Genomic DNA, 11,042 nt, shown 5'->3' with positions numbered 1-11,042 from the left:
ACATATAAAAAAGACACGTGCTCCACTATGTTCATCGCCGCCTTATTTATAATAGCCAGAAGCTGGAAAGAACCCAGATGCCCTTCAACAGAGGAATGGATACAGAAAATATGGTACATCTACACAATGGAATATTACTCAGCTATCAAAAACAACAGCTTTATGAAATTCGTAGGCCAGTGTTTGGAACTGGAAAATATCATTCTGAGTGAGCTAACCCAATCACAGAAAGACATACATGGTATGCACTCATTGATAAGTGGCTATTAGCCCAAATGCTTGAATTACCCTAGATGTCTAGAACAAATGAAACTCAAGACGGATGATCAAAATGTGAATGTTTCACGCCTTCTTTAAAAGGGGAACAAGAATACCCTTGGCAGGGAAGAGAGAGGCAAAGATTAAAACAGAGACTGAAGGAAAACCCATTCAGAGCCTGCCCCACATGTGGACCATACATATACAGCCACCCAATTAGACAAGATGGATGAAGCAAAGAAGTGCAGACCGACAGGAGCCGGATGTAGATCGCTCCTGAGAGACACAGCCAGAATACAGCAAATACAGAGGCGAATGCCAGCAGCAAACCACTGAACTGAGAATAGGTCCCCCGTTGAAGGAATCAGAGAAAGAACTGGAAGAGCTTGAAGGGGCTCGAGACCCCATAGGTACAACAATGCCAAGCAACCAGAGCTTCCAGGGACTAAGCCACTACCTAAAGACTATACATGGACTGACCCTGGACTCTGACCTCATAGGTAGCAATGAACATCTTAGTAAGAGCACCAGTGGAAGGGGAAGCCCTGGGTCCTGCTAAGACTGAACCCCCAGTGAACTAGACTGTTGGGGGGAGGGTGGCAATGGGGGGAGGGTTGGGAGGGGAATACCCATAAGGAAGGGGAGGGGGGAGGGCGGAGAGTGATTTTTGCCCGGAAACCGGGAAAGGGAATAACACTCGAAATGTATATAAGAAATACTCAAGTTAATAAAAAAAAAAGAATTATTCTAAATTTACTCTGTGGCCTATAAGTGGCACATCCAATGCTAGATAATAGAACATCTGTTTATGACATGGGTTACTAAGTATTCTAAACTTCTTGTTTTCAGAAGGAAGACAAAAGACTCCTTTCAAAATATTACTTCTCATAATGACGTACCTGGTCACCGAAGAACGCAGATGGATGTATAATGAAACTTAGAGAAAGGAATGAAGTAGCTGAAGGGGTTTGTATCCCCATAAGAATAACAATACCAACCAACCAACAGAGCCCCCAGGGACTAAACCACCATCCAAAGAGTTCACATGGACAGACCCTTGGCTCCAGCTGCATATGGTAGCAGAGGATGGCCTTGTTCAGCAACAATGGGAGAAGCCCTTGGTCCTGCCCTCCCTCCCCTGCCCTACCCCACCAGTGTAAGGGAATGTTAGGGTTGGGAGGCAGGAAGGGGTGGGGGGATGGGTAGGGGAACACCCTCATCGAAGAAGGGGGTGGGGGGATGGAATTGGGGGTTTATGGATGGGAAACCTGGAAAGGGGATAACATTTGAAATGTAAATAAAAAATATCCAATTTAAAAAAGTAGCATAAAATAGGGACACACAAGTAAAAAAGAAAAAAGAAAAGAAAAAAAAAAGAAAAGAAAGAAACTTTGTGTTTTCATATTGACTAACATCGAACCCATTTACAGTAAGTGGATCAAGGAGTCGTTTTAATTTCCACTTCTTATTACTTAAGAAATATGTTTTATGAGGTGAGGGCTGCCATGATTATTCTAATGGGTCTGAGTAATGTCCATTGGAAATATGAAAAGCATTTACATTCTAGATTCCCTGGAGAGTCTAGATCCCATGCTTCTGAGTAATTCGAGGAGATCAGAATGTCAATAGGAGCACAGGTTGGGGAAAAGTCTGCCATAGCCCTGATGGAGATCTTTGAGGAACTCGAGACCGGTAGGGAAATCACTTCACATGCCCTTAAAATGGACTTAGAAATAGAGCTTGAATGCGTGAATGACGTGTTGGAATTTGATAAAATTGGATTAGATGAATAGTTAATTCTTCCAGATAAGCAAATAAAATTTTCTTAAGATGGCTGAACGTTATTGAAATGACAACAAAGGATTTAGATATTATCATGTAAGTTGCTAAGTCGGATAGAGGGTTTGAGAGGCCTGACACAAATTGTGAGAGAAGTTCTACTGTGGTAAATGGTAGCAAGCAGCATCACATGCTATCGACAAATCTCTCATGAAAGAAGAGAGTCAATTGATGTGGTGAACTCCGCTGATGTCTTATTTTAAGAAATTGCCACAGCCACTCCAGCCTTTAGCAACCACTACTCTGCTCTGTCAGGAGTCATCAACATCAAGGCAAGACCCTCCACCAGCACAGAAGTTAGGACTTGCTCAAGGTCAGGATGACCTTTAACATCTTCTAGGAATACAGTGTTTTAAAAAGAAGTATGCACATTTGAAACATGGTACCATTTTCTTACTTAATAGAATACAGCATAGTGTAAATATGACTTCCATATATATTCAGAGACACCCCCCAAATCCATGAAGCTAGTTTTATTCGGATGCTCATTTAATTGACATATATGTTTTATTGAGCTCTTTGAGGTGTACATGGAGGTAAAAATACCCTAAAGTCTTTTTCTCATTAAGCCTCAGCTATAAGGCTTTGATTTTATGCAATCAACAATGAAAATGGTTTTTATTCAGGAATCTATACTAGACAGACTGGCAGAGCAGACAGGACAGTATTTGAGTTTTTTCCTTCTGCTTGCCTATGCTTTTCAATCAAATGGTTAAAATTAAGATGAAGTTTGGGCCCCTAAAAGAATAACCCCAGGATTTGAAATAGTTTTAGATGTACAATATATGTATGTAAATTAAATAAATAACGGGAATTATCAATGATAGTATTTTGTCATACTTTTTGGATGGGTCAATGAAGAGGTGATTTTGCAGATTGTAGGTATAAGCCCTGGATTCTAGGCAAATAATTATTATAATTTCCAAATATATGTGTCATCAATAGTGTCTTCACTAAGAAAAGATTTTTGGGAGACGTTCACGTCTAAGAATCTACCAATTCATCCATGCGGAGAAATGAACACATGCCTTGCAGAATGCATTTAGCTTCTGCTTGTATCTGAGAGTTTCATATCTCAACGTGTTTAATGATTTTTATTTTCTTTGAGATATATTTAAGAGAAACTTTTATAAATTAAGAAAAAAAATCCTTAACCACCCCCGCTAAAAATCAGTGAGTGAAAATGCCTGGGAGTGGAGAGTGTAGCCCGACAGGAATGTTGACTAATAGTGGGGTCTGTTGGGCAATTGGGTAGGAGTTAGATACAAAGACATGCCATGTAGTGTGTTGTGGAGAATCCCCAAATGTGAAGGCAGGTATCCATGTGACCTGTCTAATAGTACCAGCGTCTCTTACAGAAGCAGCCTGGATTTGACCACATGTACCCTTATGTGTAAAAGTACAGCTACTTTTTTTCATTGTGTGCCAAAACAACCAAGGACAGCTTAATAAGGGAAGAGTTTGAGTCATGGGTTGAGGGGATATGGCTCATCATGATAGGAAGACACAGTGATGGGAGCGTGAGGTGGCTGGTCATGTTGTACTCATGATCAGGAAGCAGGGGTGTAGTGAGTGCTGCATTTATTTCAGGCTAGGACCACAGTCCATGGAATGGTGCTGTGATACTCTGTGGGACTTTCATCCTCAGACCAAACTCTCTGGATAATTCATAGACACGCCTAAAGGAATGTCTCCTAAGCGTCTCCCATGCCAGTTAGATGGAAGTTAAAGATTAACCATCAGATTACATGAAGACGTTCGTCTGTGGGGAAGTCAGAAGAGAGCACGTAGAGTGGGCCTACACTCAGACAGTTCTTACTGCATCAAGATCAAAGTACTAGATGTTCTTACAGTAAATGCATTGTGCAGTCAATCAAAAACAACCAAAAGGACAAACGTACTGGTACATACACGTATACACTCATGCATGCACACACAGGCACGTGCACACACAGATACACATGCACAATTTCACGCTAAGAAGCTCCTTGCTTCATGCAAGTACTCCTTGGAGTAGAAAGGTAGACACCAAACATGTTATAATACTTGGCCAAGGCATGAGAAAGGAATGTGAGTGGGTTAGAGAATTATAGAGTGGAACAGAGCAAGGTTGTGCTGTGCTTGGACCAGGGCTAATAATGGGCTCTCAACCTAATGGTGTGATTAAGGGAGCACTCTGTACCTGATGTCCAAACATTAATCTCTGGACTGTAATTATAGATGATCCAAGCATAAAGAATGCATCTTTAAAAACATTTTTTTACAAGCCGGAATTAAAACATTCCATATAGCTACCTCAGGTATGAGAAGCTGGAAATAAATCGGATATTAATGAATCTGTCAAAATAAGAAGCATCTGTCTCAGACTATATAATGGAGAAGTTATTAAAGTACGAGAGCTAAAGGAAATAAAATAGCCCTGGATAGAAAAATATTCCACCCTACTTTTTGATCCACACTCTTGGCGAGCCACTGGGGGACAGGAGTTTCCCACCCTAGATGTAATTATCAACACAGATTCTCAGCCTCAGTACTCTGCCTTTCACATATAAACTCTTAGAAGAAAATAGATGCTTGCAGGTTGAATCTCTCTCCTCTGGAGTATTGAAGAACTTGGAGGATTTAACAACATGAACTTATGTTGATGTTCCCTGTGGTCTTTGGTACCTCCTGGCAGTAGATCTTGAAAGACAATGCCCTAGACATCTTGGAATAACATAGGTTGGGTAATTCCTGGTCATCTGAAGGCTGAGGAAGCTTGATGCGTTAGCCCCCCCCACCTTTTTTTTTTTTTTTTGCTTGTATGCTTTTCTTGGTTCTGAGTGTGGATTCTTGGAGAAGAGCTTGACTCTCGTAACAGAGCGTGTGCCCTTGGAAACCGGCCTGCACAAGAACGCTTGGGATGCTAGTGAGGGCTTCAGGAGACTTTCAAGAAGGCTATGCTGCTACAACTTTTCTCACCTACCTATTGAGTGGCTACTGAATGACTTCATCTTTCTAAAGCCACCTATCAGGATTAGCATGCTGGTCATCCGATGTGTGGAAGTTTCAAGACAAGAGGGAAACAGCATGTATTCTTGAATCAGACAGATGAAGGATTTTATTCAGATTTGTCATGTCTATGTATGAGACACTGGGGAGAGCAACTGATCCCCTGGTTTAAGGGAGGTGTTTGAATCGTGTAACTGACAATTTTGCGTCTTATAGGGATATTAAACCCCGCTAACAATTGTTGGATGCCAAAATGATCATCAGTGTACTTACTTAAATCATTTAGGCTTCTTACAAGCTAGACAAGATGATGAAGTATAATCCCTCCATACAGCACATGATACATTGAGCTCCAGAAAAATAAAGCAACAATGGGGGCGTTAACACTCGACCACAGAATTCAGCAAAGGTTAAAATGCTACATAGAATTAATTTATAATTACAGTCACGAGCCATCGCTGCTGCTCTCTACTCATTAGTTTCATAGAGTGGGATATTGCATCTTTAAATGTTTAAGCAGAAGTCTGACATGACAACATTTTGTGAAGCTAATATTAATATTAACCAGATATTCTTGTATTAAAGAATAAATAGGACATATTTTTATATATAGAGAAGGGGCATGCAAGTTGAATGGATGACTTTCTCAAGTGAGGAAAATGATCTTTTGTGTGCACAAATGTGTATATCATTCATTCATTCATTCATTCATTCATTCTGTGTGTGAGCATGGGTGCTCGCATGTGACAGTGTGAATGTAGATTTAGACAACCTCGTGTGTCATCCTAGCCTTCACTTTTGCTTGAGAGATGGTCTCCTTGTTTGCTGCTCATACCAGGCTAACTGGCTCACAAGCTCCTGGGATGTTCTTGTCTCTGCCTACCATCATGCTGCTGGTACACTGAAATTCCAGATGTCTGCTACTGGGCCTATTGCTGTGTAACTTCTGGGTACTTGGACTCAGGTCCTCACGTTCGCTCAGTAAGCATTTTAGCCATGGAACTACTCTGAAGTCCTTCAGGAAAGTGATCTTGTTTCGGAGGATTCCCTGGATAGTGAAACAGATATTAGTTAGTGTATGGTGAATTTAACTAAATGTGAACATTTATATGATATAATTCTTACTGAACACTGACCTGTGGCAGGCAGCATCTGAGGTGATTTTTATATCATATCATCTCATTTAACTCTTCTAAGACCTTCATGCTGTGTGATTAAATTTCATGACGTTCATTTTATGAAGGAATAAATGGAGGCACAGAGAGTAGGCTGGCAGGCGGGTGCAAGGTGGCACAGCTGGTGAGCTTCTGGGCCAGGGTTTGATCTCACCTATCTTCAGCACCTACCTGTGTTCTCTCAGGTCTGGTGGGGACTCATCTCAGTGGAATCTAATTATAGGAGATGATCCCTAAGGGTGAGAATTGGCCAGCCACAACCCACCCACACACTCTGCTTCTAATTCCCTGAATTAAGTAGGGAAGCATTTTTTGTTGTGAGAACTAAGCCCTTGATTTGGGCATGCATCACATGACATCTGCTTGTAAACTTCTGCCTGCCTAGAGCAGAGTGATCCATTTGCATATGTACAGATTTAAAAAATACGTACAGGGTGGGAAAGTATTGGGAATTTATATTAAAGAGAGGAATTGAACTGTGCGCACAGCTGAATACATTTTTCAAGAGGATGGAGAATTTTGATGCAGTGGAGCACATTGCATTGTACTTTTGCACTTTTCTGGTATTTAAATGGAAGATGCTTAAGCGAAGTTTAAATCTAAATGAATGTTAGCTTATTTTTCTTTTCTCTAGTTCTCTCTTTTGTTTGCTTATTTTGTTGTGACTACAGTGAAACAAACTGCATTTTCCAGTATTTTAATATCTAGTAATATCATCTCAAATTAAAAATTAAATATTTTATCCTACAAATGTTTTACTTTGGATGTAGATGAAGTTATATATTTGTCTATCTCTATGAATTCATATGATTTGAATTTCAATATTTTTAGTGTGTGTGAGTGCATAGAAGCTTGGTCACCATGTCAAGCATATGGAGGTTGGAGTATAACTTGTAGGATGCGTTTTCTCCTTTCACCACCATATGCATTAGGGTTAGGACTCATAATCTTAGCTTTCCTGAAAAGCACTGTTAACTTAGAGCTAACTCAACAGCCCAAATCAGGTTTTTTTTTTGTTTGTTTGTTTGTTTGTTTTTTGTTTTTTGATTTTTTTTTTGTATTTTTAAATAATGGAGAAGAAATGACCGGAATTATAAATAGCCACAAATACTTCTTAAAGTGTCCTGTTTGTGTGTGAAGGGCTAAACAAATCTTGGTTATCACAATCATAAAGAAAGAAACACAAAACTCTGTTTTTTCTGTGTCTCCTTGTGAGCGTCCTGGGGGCAGGTGATACGAGAGACTTTAAATGTTTCACTTGGTTTATAATCTACATAATGAGATAAATATTTTGGATGAACTGCATTTCAGTTCCCTGTATAAATATACATACTGTATATGTATAAGACACTATATATTTTTTATTTTTTATTTTCTTTTTTTCCCCACTATACCTATTTTTGCAGTCATTCAAATAATGCAGAATGGTGGACAAGTGTAATGTTGAATGCCTCAAGATTGGCCTTTAAACCTTGAAAGATCCTATATCATAGAAAATAATGATATATTATAAGTTGATCTGAATTTAGTGTATGAACCTCACCTTTATTCACACCACTGTGCTACAGTTTATTAGAAGTTCAGAATTGCTGTGAAACAGATACCCTCATGAGTTCCTCCACCTTGGGCAACTGGACCTAAAGTGTGTCACGTTTGTTAAACCTAACAGTGCTAGTCAGGGCCAACATGATGTTATAAGTCATGGGAAATGCATGTATTTTCACATTATATTTGAATAGAAGGCACACACACTACTCTCCATTTTATTTGCATTTAATTTTCAAATGTACACATTAAATAGGAATAAATTTAAGGCCATGTTATGAGTCTGTGAGATTTCTCTTTAAAACACACACAATTTATTGAAATGTTCAATAACTAACGAGCATGCCCACTATATATTTCATTATTCAGATGATCAATGCACATCTGTAGTAGAAGATATCTAGCTGAAACTCAAGTCTAAATATTCCCTAGGGATATTTGCCATATATGTATATTTAATATTTCTACAAAACATCCATATCCTGGATTCATGCTTCCATGGGTGCTTACAGGCAAGTGGAGTGTTAAGAAATTGGACTTTTAGAAAAATGCTTAGTAAGAACTCAAAAGCAATTGTAGTATAAATTAATACTGATACCTGCCAGTTTCCACAATGTTTTTACCCACATTTTATTTTATCCAATGAGAGCTAAATCTTCTGGTGTTTCTTAAAAGAGAGCGTGTGTGGGTGTGAGAGAGTGAGAGAGAATGAGAGAATAAGAGAGAGAGAGAGAGAGAGAGAGAGAGAGAGAGAGAGAGGCTCTGTCTAGTCACAGCATGATTTTCTTTTCATTTTAGATCCAGACCACCTTTGACTCTCTCATACAAAACCATGAGATGGACGGATGCACATGGGGGCTCAGTGGCGATTATACATAATTCTTTGCTTAATCTGCTGCGTGACATCAAACTACTCTGCACTTCCCAGCATTGTCACCCTTCCTACAGGTATATATCTAATCTGGAGATAAAAATTGAGGAATAAATGAGGCAAAAATAAAAGCATTGTTCAAAGTCGCCTTTTTACTGCCTCGGAGTTTGGGAATGATTGCTCTCTACATTGGCATTTGAGGGAAGAAATTTGGCTATTATAGTTTTTCTTGTTATTTTTATTAAGCGAATGAAAAAGGATGGTAGCCATTCAGCCACTAGGGTGTTGGAACAGCAAATTGAGAGGCCCCCAAAGACCTTGAGACCCATTTTTGAAGTTCAATTCCAATCCCTAAGATTAGAGAAGCCCTTCCAAAATGAGGGTCACAAATGCATTTGTGATTTAGACGATTTGTCTGGATGCTGTCAGGGAAACAATTGGCCATTATTGAACAGAACTGCTGATTTTCCCTCTGTACCATTTTTTCCTTTTGTTTCGGTCATTGCTGAATGGTAAAGTCTGACAGCAAGTTAAAAAAAATGCTAGTTGTATGGTAGTGAGGAAAACACGGTGATAAAATGGGAACAAAGTAGTAGGGAGACAGAGTTTCCCTTAGTGATGACAATGGTGTTTTCTTATATTTTTGGTTGTGAGCCTAGCCTTTAACGGCTGAGCCATCTCTCCAGCCCGACAAAGGTGTTTTCTTAAATAATTTGAGTTGCAAATATATTTGTTACTTACATATACAGATTATATAGACTGTAGTACCTAATGGACATTATTAATTAATGTTGGGGCATATATGAGGCAATATGAACCTCAGTACTATGAAGGAGCTCTGTCATTGGGTGGAGGCAGTTTACAATTCCCATAGGGCCTTCTCATCTTCACTAGCTCCAGCATCATCCTTCATTGTGTCCCCCTTCCCATCTATGCTCATGGCTCATTGGTTGGGAACAAACCCAGCACCTGAAAAACAGCAAATCCATTGATGGAACTTCAGAATTAGATGTGGAGTGGGTGGTCTGGCATGCTTGAGCCTTTAGTATTTGAATCTCTGCAATCTTCAGGAACACTCTTCATTATCTTGCAGTGGTCTGCTTCCTGCCCCACTCATCTCCCTTTGTTTCCTTCCTGTCCCAGAAACACAATGCCATAGTTTCCTGCTTGGGTTCTTCCTAGGTTGCCTGCTGCCTGTGAAGTCTCTTGTCCAGTTAGACTTGCAGAGAGCAGCCTTGAAACATCATCAGATCACGTCTTCTCCAGCTTCAAAGGTGTCAGTGGCTTCCCGTACACTTGATGTGCTCCGAACTCCATCTCGTGACTTTTAACCAACACCCTGGCTCTTGCTCTGTGCTGGTCACCTCCATTACTTGCTTCTTCTCCTTCACCAATGACTCTGACATAGCTCCATCTTTCTAGTAACTAGGCCATTCAACCAGATTCATCTCTACAAGGCATTCTATGTGCTCCTCACAGAACTTAGCCTCAGCTTACAGCCCTCTCCCAGCTCATATATTCCTGTAGTTACCTTCCTCAAGGAAGAGCTGTTCTTGGTCAAGTCCTCCACCAAAGAACATGTGAGAGTCTTCTCTGAGCTTCTTGTAATTTCAGACATCGCTTTGAAGTTTAATAAACGTAAGTATGTTGCCCATCATTGGTGAGTTAGCAGACAACATATATTCTCAATGGAGGGTGGTGGCTGTGTGGCCCTAAGTCTGGTGGAGTCATGGAGAACTTGACCTGATGGGTTTGAGTTCATACTTTAGCTCTGTCTCTTGATAAAAGTGTTACCTTTGGCAAATTACTTAATAACCTCTGTGAACTATTGCCCATTATGTAACATGGAGGTTATAGTATTATTTTACAAGGTTGTTGTAAGGATTATGAGCATGTGTTCCAGGTAATTAGCATGAATAATAATGAATAACATTTACCGATATTTTTCTGAGCCAGGTCCTAGGTTGAGAGTTTACGGTACCACCATAGATCTTTTCACAAGCCATGCTATTATTCTCATTTTGCATAGAGAAAGAGTTTAAGGTTCACTTTTAAGGCCAAAGTTATTTAGTTGTTAAGTGGCAGAATCAGGATAAAGTCATGAATTAAATTATCGAACCAAATCTTGTAGATGTTAAGCTACTGTAGCTTCTATATGTTACATGGAAAAAACACATCCACGTCATAATAAAGTGTTATCTTTTTTGAGTCAGTAGACAAAGGTAATCATTGAGAAGAGAATCTAAAGATATACAGTGGGAAGCCATATTAAGGACTTAAATAACCACTAGAAATGGACTTTTGTGTGTGTGTGTTGGGGGGGGGGGCTTTGTGATTTTGATAGTCTTATTCTTATTGCTGTG

The 11,042-nt window shown here is 39.6% G+C and overlaps 1 long non-coding RNA gene across 3 annotated transcripts; it reads left to right on the top strand.

The window, feature by feature from the left end:
* Window positions 1-1,093: 1,093 nt before the first annotated feature.
* On the top strand, window positions 1,094-10,312 carry LOC120100816 (uncharacterized). 3 transcript variants are annotated; one of them, XR_010064270.1, is made up of 4 exons: window positions 1,108-1,224; window positions 1,826-1,950; window positions 8,607-8,756; window positions 9,862-10,312. It is a non-coding gene; the product is annotated as an uncharacterized LOC120100816 (long non-coding RNA). The 3 variants fall into 3 exon arrangements; XR_005500943.2 differs by lacking the exon at window positions 9,862-10,312 and having other exon boundaries at window positions 1,094-1,224; window positions 8,607-8,810; XR_010064269.1 differs by lacking the exons at window positions 1,826-1,950; window positions 9,862-10,312 and having other exon boundaries at window positions 1,094-1,224; window positions 8,607-8,810.
* The last annotated feature ends 730 nt before the right edge of the window (window positions 10,313-11,042 follow it).

Source organism: Rattus norvegicus, chromosome 2 (assembly GCF_036323735.1).
Source record: "Rattus norvegicus strain BN/NHsdMcwi chromosome 2, GRCr8, whole genome shotgun sequence".
NCBI lineage: Eukaryota > Metazoa > Chordata > Mammalia > Rodentia > Muridae > Rattus > Rattus norvegicus.
Note: the sequence above shows the minus strand (reverse complement) of the source record. Positions and strands in the feature narration are given on the sequence as shown.